We start from the raw sequence: 17,307 nt of genomic DNA on the forward strand, positions 1-17,307 counted from the left end.
GGTCCAATTATATGTGCTTCCTAGACTTTTAACCCATCACTTTATAATTTAATCCAACCCAATACATATTTTTCTATTTCTCAAAAATAGATATTACTTACTAAATTAATTTAAATTAATTAATTTTCCAATTAAATATTTTTTCTCAACTCAATTTTAATTGCTTTAAAATCATGACAACTTTATTGTAAAAGAATCTATAAGAAAATATATTTAATTTTCTACATTCAACGAATTCACAATGACCAATTAATTTATCCCATTTTTGAACTTCAATTAATTAATTAATTAATTAATTAATAATTCTAAAAATTATAAATTAATTCTCAAGTCATTTTCATACTTAGTGGAAAACCAAATTCATTTCTGAATGTTTCCCATTTATTTAACTTTACCATTTCTATAAATTTCTGCTCATTTGATTCAACACACAATTCATTTCTAGCTTCAATGAGCTAACGGAGGGACCAATTGGACATATGTGATTAGGGCTCAAATGATTTTTAATTAAGTTCCAGCTTTTCACCTATTAATTATAAACTCATTTAGTCACAAAGTCATTCCACTATAGTATCGTGACTAAGCTCTCCCTAATGACATACTAAAGCTACTTGATCAGTACTCGTCAATGACATTGTCGTAAGTGTGTTACCCTTATAGGATATCATTAATCTATTTGGGATAAATCCTCTCTGTCAATATGATCCTATTTTATCTAATGGTAACCATTACATCTTCCTTCATGAAAAGTCAACTACTATCAAATAGTAATTAAGTCATTCATCACAAAGACGAACGACCCATGACCACATTTAGTTTTCGTCTATCATGTAATGTCAATAAGAGGATATCATTTACCAATATTTGGGGCTATTAATTCCACTATTTTGAATGATTCTACATACTACAGAAGTCATATACACAATGCACTAACTTTCAGTTCATTATCTATTTGAACTAAAGCATTTACTTACGTCAAAGTATACAAGTCATGCATACATAGTCCATCATCTACTCAAGATTAAGATATGTCACACCATGAACATCACAAGTGAATAAATCCATAAAATAATTCAGGATCTATTCTGCTTGGGTCCAGTCCGATGTACTGTTAGTCCTGTTAGTCACATTTATATCTCTATCTTCTGGGAGTCATCTATTTCGATGCCCAAGACAAGGCATCTCCCTAATTGGACTTGAAAAATGACATATTAGTCTTTCACTCGATTTACTCATTTTCAATTAGACTAATTACATGTTTAGGTTCATCTACTAGTAAAAGTTATTTTTCAGTAGTTCAACCCAAACACAAACTACCGCTTAGTATTAGTTAAAAATTAGACAACAATTGAGCTAATATTTGTTTTACATGAAAAAACCACATGAGGACATCATACAAAAGATATTAATGTAACTCATGAATAATTTTATAAACCAATTTGTTCGAAAAAAATTACAAGTGTACAAACAAATATACTACACTTAGGGCACTAGATCTAACACAGCATTAGTCACCGTGGTTCGTCTATCACTCACTTATTCATTGCATATGATAGTTTAATTTTTTAGGATACTACATAAGCTAGGGCAGAAGTTGTTTGATAGGTGCTTTTGGAGTACGAGGATTTTTTAGGTCAGGGTATTAAGTTTTCCAAGTCGATGGTCTTTTACAACTCAACTGTAAGGAATCAAAATTGTGTAGATGTGGAGTTGGTTTTGGGTGTTCACTAGTCAGATATCCTTGAAAGTATCTAGGTCTTCTTGTAGTGGACGATGTAAGATGGAGGCTTATCTTTATTTCAATAGTGTTTCAATAGTAGGAGTGTCTATTCTTTATCTCAAGGTGGTAAAGATATGTTTGTCAAATCCATTTTGCAATCGATCTTGATGTACGCTATGTTGTGTTTTTTTACTACCGCTTAGTTTATACAAGGAACTTGAGGCGTTGATTGCTTGAGGTATTGGTTCATATCTTATTCGATATGGTTGATGCGAATCTAATTCTCAACATTTTTCTTGCTCAGTATGGCCAAGTTGATATGCTAATCTGGTGATTGGATAATACATACATTTAAATAATAAATAGTAGGTACAAGACCATGCTTTCTAATCTTCCCTCTACTACCTATCGGCTTTTACAATTAACTCGAAACTTTTACACTAAATTTTTGCAGCATAATGTCCCAGAAAATATTAAGCTAGAAAATTGGCAATTTCTCAATAATTACATCCCTACTGTGTTGAATTTGTACAATAAGAAAATGGTTTCTTCTACTATTTGCATGATCTGCAAAGCTATAATTGAAACATGTTTACATGCCTTTCGTGACTGTGGGGTGGCTAGAAAAGTTTGGGCATCTCTTGATATTCATTGTTAAGCCAATTAGAATCATAGTGCAATGGATGTCTAGTTATCTTATCTATTGGAGGAAAATGATTCAAGGTGTAACACCCTACTCTTAACCCAATAATCAAATCCAAGATGTGAGATGCCATATTCGTTGCTAAAGCAACTACGATTTTCATTACAATATCAATAAAGACAATCATGTTAACAATTAAGTTTAAATTTTTTTAAAAAAATTATTTATTCAAATATAGATTCTAAGTAAGCTTGAGAAAGCTTTTGTAGAACTCTAGTAACAATTGAGGGTCTAAAATGTAAAAACAATTAAAATAGGGTGTTGTCGCGACACCAAAGGATGAATGACGGCACTAAGGGTAGTAGCATGGTGTCGTGACTTCATCTGGGGTGAGTAGCGACTATGAAGACATGAAGTTGACGTTGCAACTTCAACAAAGGAATGTTGCGACCTTGAAGACATGAGCCTTAATGTCGTGACACCAACAGGGGGATCTCACGACTATGAAGACAATTTCCTCCAAATTTTACATCATTTGCCTCAAACCTACAAAACACCAACTCCAAATGGTCTAAATGACCCAAAATCTCAACTCATCACCTTATAGGCATTAAATAAATGCCAACTCTTATTCTTGACACATCTATACACCTTTAAACATATGATGACAAACTTATACATATTCATTCTAGCCTCATGCATTAGATTCTATTACTTTGTATGTAAAGAAATCTTCATTTACAAACATACATGTCGAAACGGTTTTTTTTTGTCCTGACTTATTTTATTTTTAAAAAGGAAGACGGATTCGCCACCAATCTTTTAATTAGGAGTGATTGGATCACCTCGAAATCTAATTATTTTAATAAAATATTAAAATTACTAAAATTACTATTTTTTTGGGGCCTACAAAATTAGAAGAGTGGGTTCGGGAGTCGGTTACGCATGAGGAAGGATTAACACCCTCATAATGCCCAAAATTTGTACCTAGTTGATTACTTGGTGTCTTAACGTTGAGAATTGTGAACTTGAAGAGAGTTTTAAAATGCTACACAGAAATACATGTCAATGATATTATTTAATGACATTACTAATATAACACCCCGAACCCGAGACCGTCGCCGGAGTCGAACACGAGGTGTTAACAGACTTCAAACCACTTATTAAAAATTTCCCAGACAAGCTGTCACTCTGCGTACTAGTCGCTTTAAAAATCATTTCTTGAGTTTTGAAACTCGAAATCCAGTTCCGTGAATTTTCCCTGAAAATAGACCCATATTCCCATCTACATATTTTTTTCTAGAATTTTTGGTCAGGCCAATTAGTACAGTTTATTAGTCAAAGTTTCCCATGTTACAGGGATCGACTACACTGACCTTTGCGCATTACGACTTGGATATCTCCCTGTACAGGGCTTCAATACTGATTTCGTTTGTTTCTATAGAAACTAGACTCAAAGGGGAATCTATGCACATATAGCATGACTTCTAATTATCTCTGGTTAATTTATAATGAATTTCCAAAGTTGGATCAGGGAATCCAGAAATCACTCTGGCCCTGTTTCACAAGAGTTTAATTATCTCCTAACCTAGAACTCATATGGTCGTTTCGTTTCTTCTATATGAAAATAGACTCATCGAGATTCGATTACATAATTTATTCATTAATTAATTTCTCTCCTACTATTTTTAGTGATTTTTCAATCTCACGTCACTGCTGCTGCCAGCATCTGTTACTAAAGCAACTATGCCTATTTCGTGATTTCTCCTTGATCTAACTAGTAATTCGTCATACATATCACAAATTATGATCATGACTAGCCATGCCAAAGGCTAATCATTGTCAAACATCTCTCTATTACACTATTGCCATATCATGAATTTTAACACAAAAAATAATCAACCATGACATATGGCATAAAAATCGAATTTCCAAGACTTACGACCTAACATTATAGAACCAAATCCAACCGAACATTTATGCCATTTTCGCATGGCTAAAAGTTTACATACCAAATTTCAACAAAACATATTAGCCTATACATGCCGAAATGTTCTCCTAGACCCACTAAAAAGAAGATACCAAAAGTTGCTAGCCGGTGTGATGACTTCGATGACGGCCCGATCACGCAAAAAGAGACGAGTCCAAGAAACCTAGAATAGGTGACAAGGAAACACCGAGTGAGTATATAACTCAGTAAGTCATAAGCAATGCACTACCATCCATTAATAACATTATCACAAGAGGAAACAAAATGGAACGAGGCTAGTTACTCCATCCATACCGAACCATGCTATAGTTCCTCAGACCTATCGGTTCAATCTCATACCAAATCATGCATTCACATTCCATATACTAATCAATAGGATATTTGAGGCATTTTCATACATTATTTTATTTTCGTTATAATCATACAACTAAACGGCCTTTCACCTATTCCAGGATAAATCTTATGTACGTGACTTCAAGTATAATTGTCACATAGGTTCAAACTTACCAAGCTCAACTCCAAATATAAACATAGCGCCTATTAGCCATGAACTCAAGGTACTTACCCGATCCGCTGTCCGTGATCAACTCAATAATGTCGCACACTTAGTGTCCATACTGATTCAAAAATATATATTAAGTCCGCACACTCAGTGCTATATAATCAACTCGCACACTTAGTGCTATATAATCAAACTCGCACACTTAGTGCTGTACAATTTAAACCCGCACACTTAGTGCCAATCTCATGATCATAAATGTTTATACACGCACACTTAGTGCCGAGATCAACAACTCAATACATCTCACCTCTTTTCTTTTCATTCAACACTTTCATCACCACATGCATACATGTATATAAATTTATCATTCCATTCGGCATAATTACATAGACATTATGTCTATTTAGATCAATACAAAATATATGCTTAATGACTTACCTTGTGTTGGGTAAGACGGTTCCAACTCGGTTACTCGATGATCTTTTCTTTGCCCTTGCTTGCCTCTCCACCTTTAGCTTCTTGAGCTAAATCGATAAATTAACTAGTTTAACCATCTTGCTAAACATTCATACTTCAATTACACATGCATATGTATGTTTGTATATTCGGCAATGACAATGGTAATATAGCAAACCTTAATTTAACTTATAATTGTTCATAACACATTTAAAGCATCCACTCCATTCCATCATTTTAAAGCACATACATTACTCAATATTATCCAAGTTCACATTCGGCATTTTCACAAATACACATGCCGATTTCATTCACTCATCTCTAATGTTAATTAAGAAATGCCGAATGTCACCAACTAAATGGCATACACACACATGCATAAAAGTCATCCACACCTCCTATAGCTCATTCGACATTCACAAAATCATACCATTAGAATTCATGTACAATACCGAACCTTTAGACATTCAAACATCTACTCTATTCTTTTCAAATCATCTAAACGGCAACACTCACATTCTAGCATTTAAATACAAAACATTTATTCAAGTAACTAAGCAAGTCCAAGTTCGGCTATTACACATATAAATACTATCAAATTAAATTTTTAACTAGATCAAACATCTCTCATCAACATTTATTCATCAAAACATAAAGAAAATAATCAAATCTCTTCATTAACAACCATGGCCGAATGCTCCATTCACCACCCAAATCCAAATTTTTAACATGGGCAAAGTAAGGAACTTAGTAACTAACTCAAAATAAGCTAAAATTTCAAAATCTAACATGAATTACTAACCTTGTTTTAAGCTTAAGATGGCCGAATGCTATATCCCTTTTCTTCTTTAAAGTTCGGCTACTAAGGAAGAAGATGAAACCAACATTTTGTCTTTCTTTTGTTTTTCTATTATCCTTTCTTATTTTACTTAATTACTAACCCTTTATTTATTCTTTCTAACAAAACACACTAAGCCAACATGTTCCCAACATGTTTCCACCCATAGCATGGCCAACCACTAGCTCAAATTTTGGGTAATTTGACATGCAAACCTATCATTTTCATAACATGCATTAATAGGCCACTTCACATTTGCCTAGCACATTTCTAAATTTTCTCACATAAGTCCTATTTAGTAAAATTCACTTATAATTAACAAAATTCAAACATGAAAATTTCACACATGCATATATACATATAATAAGTATCAAATATGATGGCTAATTATTAGTATGACTCGGTTTTGTGGTCCCGAAACCACTTCCCGACTAGGGTCAATTTTGGGTTGTCACAACTCTCCCCCACTCAAGAAATTTTCGTCCCCGAAAATCTTACCGGTAAATAGGTTTGGGTATCGTTCTTTCATCGAGCTCTCGGTTTCCCAAGTAGCTTCCTCGATCCCGTGTTTGAGCCATAACACCTTTACTAACGGAACCCTTTTGTTTCGCAACTCCTTCACTTCACGAGCTAGGATACGCCCCGGCTCTTCTTCATAACTCATATCGGCTTGAATTTCAACCTCCGACGGACTAATTATGTGCGAAGGATCAGATCTATAGCGTCGAAGCATCGAAACATGAAAGACGTCGTGAATCTTTTCAAGTTCAGGGGGTAAAATCAATTGATACGCAACTGGACCGACTCGTTCGGATATTTCGTATGGCCCAATGAATCTCGGGCTCAACTTGCCCTTTCGTCCAAATCTGAGTACCTTTTTCCAAGGCGAAACTTTAAGAAACACTTTATCTCCCACCAGATATTCAATGTCTTTTCGTTTCAAATCCGCATACGATTTCTGACGATCTGTAGCTGCCTTTAGACTTTCACGGATTACCCTTACTTTCTGTTCGGCATCTTTAATCAAATCGACTCCGAAAATTTTACTTTCACCGAGCTCGGTCCAAAACAATGGTGTACGGCATTTACGACCGTACAAAGCCTCGTAAGGTGCCATCTTAATACTTGATTGAAAACTATTGTTGTAAGCGAATTCAATCAAAGGTAAATACCGTTCCCATGAACCATTAAACTCAAGGATGCAGCATCTCAGCATATCCTCGAGTATCTGAATTATCCGCTCGGATTGACCATCGGTTTGGGGATGAAAAGCGGTGCTCAAATGCAGCTTGGTACCCAAAGCTTCTTGCAATTTCTTCCAAAATCGTGAGGTGAATCTCGGATCTCTATCCGACACGATAGAAATAGGTACCCCGTGTAATCTCACAATCTGAGAAACATACAATTCGGCTAATTTATCCAATGAAAAATCCGTACGCACGGGGATAAAGTGAGCCGACTTAGTCAGTCTATCAACAACAACCCAAATCGTATCCTTCTTACTTGCTGACAATGGCAGTCCGGACACAAAGTCCATTGTGACTCGATCCCATTTCTACTCGGGTATCATGACCAGCTGAAGTAATCCTAAAGGCACTTGATGTTCTGCTTTCACTTGTTGACATATCAAACACCTTGAAACAAATTCAGAAATGTCTCGTTTCAAGCCCGGCCACCAAAATTGACGTTTCAGATCGTTGTACATTTTAGTACTACCCGGGTGGATAGACATTCGGCCACTATGAGCCTCATTCAAAATCATCGAAATAAGTTCCGAATTCCTTGGAACACACAAACGACTTTTGAACCTCAAACAATCATCATCATCAATTTGAAACTCCGATTCCTTGTTCGGAACACACTCAGCCCGTTTTGCAACCAATTCATCATCAACTTTCTGGGCTTCACGAGTTTGATGAATCAATAATGGTTTGGCTTTTAATTCAGCTACTAACACATTGTCGGGTAGAATAGACAAGTGCACATTCATCGCTCGTAAAGCAAACAGCGATTTTCGGTTAGAGATCATGGGTTGGATAATTTCTCTCGTGTGGCTTCAATTGTCTCGACGCATAGGCCACAACTCGACCTTCTTGCATCAATACGCAACCCAACCCGAGTAGGGATGCGTCACTATAAATGACAAACTCTTTGCCTGATTCGGGTTGCACTAAAATTGGAGCTTCAGTCAAATGAGTTTTCAGTTGATCGAAGCTTTTCTGACATTTCTCCGTCCATTCGAACTTAGCATCCTTTTGAAGTAGCTTCGTCATTGGTGTGGCTATCATCGAGAAACCTTTTACAAATCGTCGGTAATAACCGGCGAGCCCCAGGAAGCTCCGAACTTCGGTAACATTTCTTGGAGGCTTCCAGTTAAGTATGGCTGAAATTTTGCTCGGGTCAACTCGAATACCCGATGCGGATACCACATGACCCAAGAAGCTAACCTCTCTTAACCAGAACTCACACTTACTGAACTTCGCATATAACTGCTTATCCCGCAAAATTTGCAACACTAATCTCAGGTGTTCAGCATGTTCAGTCTCATCTCTTGAATAGACCAAGATGTCATCAATGAACACAACTACGAACCGATCCAAATATGGTCTGAAGATCCGATTCATCAAATCCATAAATACCGCAGGGGCATTAGTGAGCCCGAACGGTATCACTAAGAACTCGTAGTGACCGTACCTCGTTCTGAAAGCAGTTTTGGGTACATCTGAATCTCGAATCCACAACTGATAATAACCCGATCTCAAATCTATCTTTGAAAACACGGAGGCTCCCTTTAATTGATCAAACAAATCATCAAGTCGCGGTAACGGATATTTATTCTTTATGGTCACTTTATTCAACTGACGATAATCGATGCACAATCTCATGGTTCCGTCCTTCTTTTTCACGAACAACACTGGTGCACCCCAAGGTGAGAAACTTGGTCGAGCGAAACCTCTATCCGTCAACTCTTGCAACTGAGCTTTCAATTCGTTTAACTCGGTTGGTGCCATACGATACGGAGCTATCGAAATTGGCGTAGTTCCAGGTACAAGCTCAATACCAAACTCTACCTCCCGAACAGGTGGTAAACCCGATAATTCTTCAGGAAAAACATCTGGGTATTCACAAACCACCGGTACAGATTCGGGTTTCTTTTCTAGTCCTTTGTCATCAAGTACATACGCAAGGTATGCTTCGCACCCTTTTCTTACATATTTCTGGGCCAACATTGCTGATATTACAGCTGGCAACCCCCTTAAGTCCGTAGACTCAACTCGGATTATCTCGTTATTTGCGCACCTCAAATCAATAGTCTTGCTTTTGCAATTCACAACCGCATCATGCGCGGTCAACCAATCCAAACCAAGAATAACATCAAATTCATCAAACGGCAAAAGCATCAAGTCCGCCGGAAAACAGGAATCTCGAATTACTAGGGGGCATTTCTTACATACTTTGTCGACAAGCACGTAACGACCCAAGGGATTTGACACCCGAATTACGAACTCAGTAGACTCAACAGGTAGAGTCTTACTGGATGCTAAGGTTTCACATACATATGAATGAGTAGAGCCAGGGTCAATCAATGCAATCACATTAGTATCAAAGAGAGTGAAGGTACCAGTGATGACGTCAGGGGAGGATGCCTCCTCTCGTGCGCGAATGGCATATGCTCTAGCAGGAGTACGGTTCTCGGCTCGAACAGCCGTATCAGAGGCCCCTCTCTGACTACCACCCCTACCTCCTAAAATTCTCGGTGGTCTACCTCTAGTTGTCACTCCACTAGGTCTTGCACCTTGAATCTTATTCTTCTCATCAAGCTCCGTGCAATCTCTAATGAAGTGGTCCTTCGAACCGCATCCGTAACAGGCCCTGTTAATAGACTTACCCCAACATTCACCTATGTGTCGTCTTCCGCATTGGGGACATTCAGGTTTCTCTAGACGATTATTGCCCACACTAGCTACCGAAGTAGCTCAGGAGTCCGTCGATGGTCGTGCTCTGATGGAAATTCCCGCAGTCATCCTCGACTTATTAGTGTCCTCCCTGAACTTCTTTACAGCTGAGAATGGAGCTTTACCCGTCGATCTTTTACAATAGTCTCTAGCTTCAAATTCAGCCTTCTTCTTCCCCTTTCCAAGTTCTTCCGCCTTGCAGGCTCGTTCGACTAGTGTGACGAATTCTTTTATCTCCAAAATACCCACTAGTAGCTTTAAATCTTCATTCAATCCTTCTTCGAATCTCTTGCACATAGCAACCTCATCAGCTACACACTCCCGGGCATACCTACTGAGTCTTACGAATTCATGTTCGTATTCAGATACTGTCATACGGCCTTGCTTGAGTTCCAAGAATTCCTTACGCTTTTGATCAATGAACCGTTGACTAATATATTTCTTTCGAAATTCCGTTTGAAAGAAGTCCCAAGTTACTCGTTCGTTTGGGACTATGGAAATCAGGGTCCTCCACCAATAGTAGGCTGAGTCCCGCAACAAGGATATAGCACACTTTAGACATTCATCGGGCATGCATGACAGTTCATCAAACACCCGAATGGTGTTATCAAGCCAGAACTCGGCCCTTTCAGCATCATCAGTAACTATGGCCCTGAACTCCTCGGCCCCGCGCTTCCTAATCAAGTCTACAGGTGGCTTACTCTGCCTCACAGGATCAGTAACTGATGGCATTACGGGCTCTTGGGGTGGATTATTCAAATTCGGGAATTGTTGGACAGCCGGATTGGTTCGGGCATATTGCGCGACCCACTCATTCATCATGGTAAAGAAGGCTTGTTTAGCCCCCTCACCTTGATTATTCGCAGATGACTGAGGTTCAACAGGCGGCGTCCCTTATGCAGGGGCAGCCGCTACACTTTCAACGTCATCCGCCAAGGTTCTCTCTACACCGGGATCCATTCACTTATCACAACAAAAATTTTAACCGTCAGAAGTCATCACACATTTAAACATTAACATTAAGGCATGTATAGCTAGACTCATACGTGCTATGGTAGTCCTAGAACCGACTAAACCATGGCTCTGATACCAATCAAATGTAACACCCCGAACCCGAGATCGTCGCCGGAGTCGAACACGAGGTGTTAACAGACTTCAAACCACTTATTAAAAATTTCCCAGACAAGCTGTCACTCTGCGTACTAGTTGCTTTAAAAATCATATCTTGAGTTCTGAAACTCGAAATCCAGTTCCGTGAATTTTCCCTGAAACTAGACCCATATTCCCATCTACATATTTTTTTATAGAATTTTTCGTCAGGCCAATTAGTACAGTTTATTAGTCAAAGTTTCCCATGTTACAGGGATCGACTACACTGACCTTTGCGCATTACGACTTGGATATCTCCCTGTACAGGGCTTCAATACTGATTTCGTTTGTTTCTATAGAAACTAGACTCAAAGGGGAATCTATGAACATATAGAATTACTTCTAATTATCTCTGGTTAATTTATAATGAATTTCCAAAGTCGGATCAGGGAATCCAGAAATCACTCTGGCCCTGTTTCACAAGAGTTTAATTATCTCCTAACCTACAACTCATATGGTCGTTTTGTTTCTTCTATATGAAAATAGACTCATCGAGCTTCGATTACATAATTTATTCATTAATTAATTCCTCTCTTACTATTTTTAGTGATTTTTCAATCTCACGTCACTGCTGCTGCCAGCATCTGTTACTAAAGCAACTATGCCTATTTCGTGATTTCTCCTTGATCTAACTAGTAATTCGTCATACATATCACAAATTATGATCATGACTAGCCATGCCAAAGGCTAATCATTGTCAAACATCTCTCTACTACACTATTGCCATATCATGAATTTTAACACCAAAAATAATCAACCATGACATATGGCATAAAAATCGAATTTCCAAGACTTACGACCTAACATTATAGAACCAAATCTAACCGAACATTTATGCCATTTTCGCATGGCTAAAAGTTTACATACCAAATTTCAACAAAACATATTAGCCTATACATGCCGAAATGTTCTCCTAGACCCACTAAAAAGAAGATACCAAAAGTTGCTAGCCGGTGTGATGACTTCGATGACGGCCCGATCACGCAAAAAGAGACGAGTCCAAGAAACCTAGAATAGGTGACAAGGAAACACCGAGTGAGTATATAACTCAGTAAGTCATAAGCAATGCACTACCATCCATTAATAACATTATCACAAGAGGAAACAAAATGGAACGAGGCTAGTTACTCTATCCATACCGAACCATGCCATAGTTCCTCAGACCTATCGGTTCAATCTCATACCAAATCATGCATTCACATTCCATATACTAATCAATAGGATATTTGAGGCATTTTCATACATCATTTTATTTTCGTTACAATCATACAACTAAACGGCCTTTCACCTATTCCAGGATAAATCTTATGTACGTGACTTCAAGTATAATTGTCACATAGGTTCAAACTTACCAAGCTCAACTCCAAATATAAACATAGCGCCTATTAGCCATGAACTCAAGGTACTTACCCGATCCGCTGTCCGTGATCAACTCAATAATGTCGCACACTTAGTGTCCATACTGATTCAAAAATATATATTAAGTCCGCACACTCAGTGCTATATAATCAACTCGCACACTTAGTGCTATATAATCAAACTCGCACACTTAGTGCTGTACAATTTAAACCCGCACACTTAGTGCCAATCTCATGATCATAAATGTTATACCCGCACACTTAGTGCCGAGATCAATAACTCAATACATCTCACCTCTTTTCTTTTCATTCAACACTTTCATCACCACATGCATACATGTATATAAATTTATCATTCCATTCGGCATAATTACATAGACATTATGTCTATTTAGATCAATACAAAATATATGCTTAATGACTTACCTTGTGTTGGGTAAGACGGTTCCAACTCGGTTACTCGATGATATTTTCTTTGCCCTTGCTTGCCTCTCCACCTTTAGCTTCTTGAGCTAAATCGATAAATTAACTAGTTTAACCATCTTGCTAAACATTCATACTTCAATTACACATGCATATGTATGTTTGTATATTCGGCAATGACAATGGTAATATAGCAAACCTTAATTTAACTTATAATTGTTCATAACACATTTAAAGCATCCACTCCATTCCATCATTTTAAAGCACATACATTACTCAATATTATCCAAGTTCACATTCGGCATTTTCACAAATACACATGCCGATTTCATTCACTCATCTCTAATGTTAATTAAGAAATGTCGAATGTCACCAACTAAATGGCATACACACACTCACATGCATAAAAGTCATCCACACCTCCTATAGCTCATTCGGCATTCACAAAATCATACCATTAGAATTCATGTACAATACCGAACCTTTAGACATTCAAACATCTACTCTATTCTTTTCAAATCATCTAAACGGCAACACTCACATTCTAGCATTTAAATACAAAACATTTATTCAAGTAACTAAGCAAGTCCAAGTTCGGCTATTACACATATAAATACTATCAAATTAAATTTTTAACTAGATCAAACATCTCTCATCAACATTTATTCATCAAAACATAAAGAAAATAATCAAATCTCTTCATTAACAACCATGGCCGAATGCTCCATTCACCACCCAAATCCAAATTTTTAACATGGGCAAAGTAAGGAACTTAGTAACTAACTCAAAATAAGCTAAAATTTCAAAATCTAACATGAATTACTAACCTTGTTTTAAGCTTAAGATGGCCGAATGCTATATCCCTTTTCTTCTTTAAAGTTCGGCTACTAAGGAAGAAGATGAAACCAACATTTTGTCTTTCTTTTGTTTTTCTATTATCCTTTCTTATTTTACTTAATTACTAACCCTTTATTTATTCTTTCTAACATAACACACTAAGCCAACATGTTCCCAACATGTTTCCACCCATAGCATGGCCAACCACTAGCTCAAATTTTGGGTAATTTGACATGCAAACCCATCATTTTCATAACATGCATTAATAGGCCACTTCACATTTGCCTAGCACATTTCTAAATTTTCTCACATAAGTCCTATTTAGTAAAATTCACTTACAATTAACAAAATTCAAACATGAAATTTTCACACATGCATATATACATATAATAAGTATCAAATATGATGGCTAATTATTAGTATGACTCGGTTTTGTGGTCCCGAAACCACTTCCCGACTAGGGTCAATTTTGGGTTGTCACAACTAAAGATATTACTATATAAATTAAATTTTATGGAGAAGGTTCTTTTATTTCGAGTAAATTAAGAAGATAAGTCACATGCCGTAAGTTAAGGGCACAACATCTTAAATCCCCCCCCCAAAAAATACACATCGTCAAATTATTACCTAAAATACTGTTTATTTCCAATTTTAATAAGGATATTCAATTACTTTGGTTCAAGGCAAAAGTCATTGAATCACCTAGATAAAAGAACATTGCCTTGAGGTTAAGTACTAACTATGTGTAGTGCAAGGTAGATGCAAACACTAATGTGACTCACAATAAATTTACTCGAACATGGGGTACTATACAAAACAGATGAATGTATGCAAGCATAATGTACAATATAATGATAATAGAAAAATTATTATATTAATAAAAATAGCAACGTAGATAATAAAATAAAATAATAAAACTATCGTAAAATAATAAAATAACAAAAATAATAGTAGACATAATTTTAATAGATTATAATAATACTATTTAATAATTGTAATAATAATAGCATAATAGTAAAATAAAAAAAGTATAATAATACTATAATTATAATAACAATCTAATATTAACAATGATAAAATTTTAACCGGAAAATATCAATTATCCGTGATGATTATCCAATAACAATATTAATGACGACAATATTTAAAAATAAAGGATTGAAATGGCATAATAAAATAATTTAAGGCTAAAAATATAAATTGCATAACTTAAATGGTAATAGCGTAAATAGCATAAATTAGAAGTGCTGGAAATTAAAAAAAATGGGAAAGTAAAGGGACTGAATTAAATAAAAAAAAAGGGCTAAATTGAGTCTGTAATGGAATTCAAAGTATGAATTACAAAAGAATGAAGGATCAAATTAAAATAAATAAATAAATTATAGGGATCCGAAGAGTTATTATCCAACCCAGTACACGTGTCACTCCCAAGGGGTCAACGGCGGGTCAAAGGATTGAGATGCAAAAGGATAAATTTACAGGTTAAGAATGCAAAAAGGGAAAAAAAGAATTAGAATAAAATTAAAAGAAAGTTAGAAGAGGAGGGATCTGGGCAGCAATTACACCCTCCCCTTAAAAAACACACGGATCCCAGGGGATCCGGGTCAGGTCATTGGATCAGGTCTCAAAACGATGTCGTTTTCTGAGGCCAAGACCAAACGACGTCGTTTTATTAGCCTTATCTAAGTTAAAAAGTTTCTAAAAAAATCATTTCACTCATTTTCTCAAAAAATAATCTTATTTCTCTCTTTTTCTCTCTTGTGAGGCCAATCATCGAGCTGTTGAGCCTCCACCATGGCCATTGGTAATCGATGACGGAAATCGTTGCCACATGTGGCTGGAGTTTTGATAAAAAAACTTTTTAAGCATTTTAAAGCCCTGAAAACAGATTTGGGGCTGAAATCCTTTGAAACCCAGCCAAAACTTGAAAAAAGAACAAGAAATCGTCGATTCTTTTTGACAAAGAACCCTACACCATCCTATTCGATGAAACCCCATATGAATCCAAATGGATTCGGAGGTCTCTCAAGCCAGAAGGAGGCTATCTTTAATTAGAGACAGCAGCCTCATCCCTTCGTGGTGGGAGATGAAACGACACTCAAGTAAAAAAATAAAAACTTAATCTTTCCATTTATTTTCTTAGAAATTTAAAAAACAATAAAATGAACATACCTTTGAATCTATTTTTTTTTTGTGTTCTATTTCATTTGTAAAAAATTACAAATTGATGGTTGGGCTGTTATGGTAGCATTAAATATTACAAAATATTTCTCTTTTCTTTGTTTTCCTTTCTCTTTTGTCTTTGTTTTGTAGGTAATTAAGCATGGTGGTGGCAGGGAGACCTTCGGGTCAACTTTGGTGGGGGGTTGTGCCCCTTTCCATTTCGGTACAACTATGACAGAGGGGTTTGGGCGTCAAATCTGTGGTGTGGGTGACAGTAGGAGCCTTGGATGGCATGTTACTAATGTGGCAAGGGCGGTGGCTGCTAAAGGTTTAGGGTGATTAGGGTTTTTGATGGGTTTGGCAATTTGGGCTTTGGGTTATTAGTTAATTGGGCTTTAGTTTTATAAAATGGACTTTTAATGATTAACGATACCCTTTCTTTTGGGCCATATGGAATTGGGCCCTTACAGCTGCCCCTCTTTTCTTATTGTCGTGTAACAGGAAGGGAGCAAAGACTCAAAAGAGGATTAATTTCACCTGACCCTATTGAATTTCGACTTCTCTAGCGCTTCTCTTTTCAAGTGATCCACTCTTCTATTTCATTCGTTGTTCTACCCTACTGTATATTTTGGGAGATTGGATCTAATACATTATCCACTTCACTACAACTTTAGGAAGACAAGATTTAGGCCCCATTGAAACTTCAAGTAGATAAGATTTACTTTGTAGCTTCATTCCAACTCGCTACAACTTTAGTGAGACTGGAATTATTGTTTTATCCATTTCACTGCAACTTCAGGGGTATATGATTTGATTTTGTAGCTTCATCTCGCTCCACTACATCTTTAGGGAGATAAAATTTGCTATTGTAGCTTCACTTCATTCCACTACAACTTCAAGGATATAGGAGTCGTTGTTGTAGCTTCATCTTGTTCCACTACATCTTCAAGGAGATGAGATTTGCTACTGCAGCTTTATCTTACTGCATTGCATCTTCAGGGAGATGAGGTTTGCTACTGTAACTTCACTCCATCTCACTGCAACTTTTGTTAAATCCTTAATTTAGATATAAACATTTTTCTATCAAAGAATCTATAATCGATATAAAGTCCATTGATAGAAGAATGTTTATGTCTTAGAATTTACACAAAAAAATCTAAAATTAATGATTTTGTAGAAGATTCAGCAATCAATTGGACTTCTATTAATGAATATACTAATACAGTAGAAGTAGAAATCAAAGAAATTAATAATAAAATTATTGAACTCTTT

This window comes from Gossypium hirsutum, chromosome A06 (assembly GCF_007990345.1).
Source record: "Gossypium hirsutum isolate 1008001.06 chromosome A06, Gossypium_hirsutum_v2.1, whole genome shotgun sequence".
Taxonomy (NCBI): Eukaryota; Viridiplantae; Streptophyta; class Magnoliopsida; order Malvales; family Malvaceae; genus Gossypium; species Gossypium hirsutum.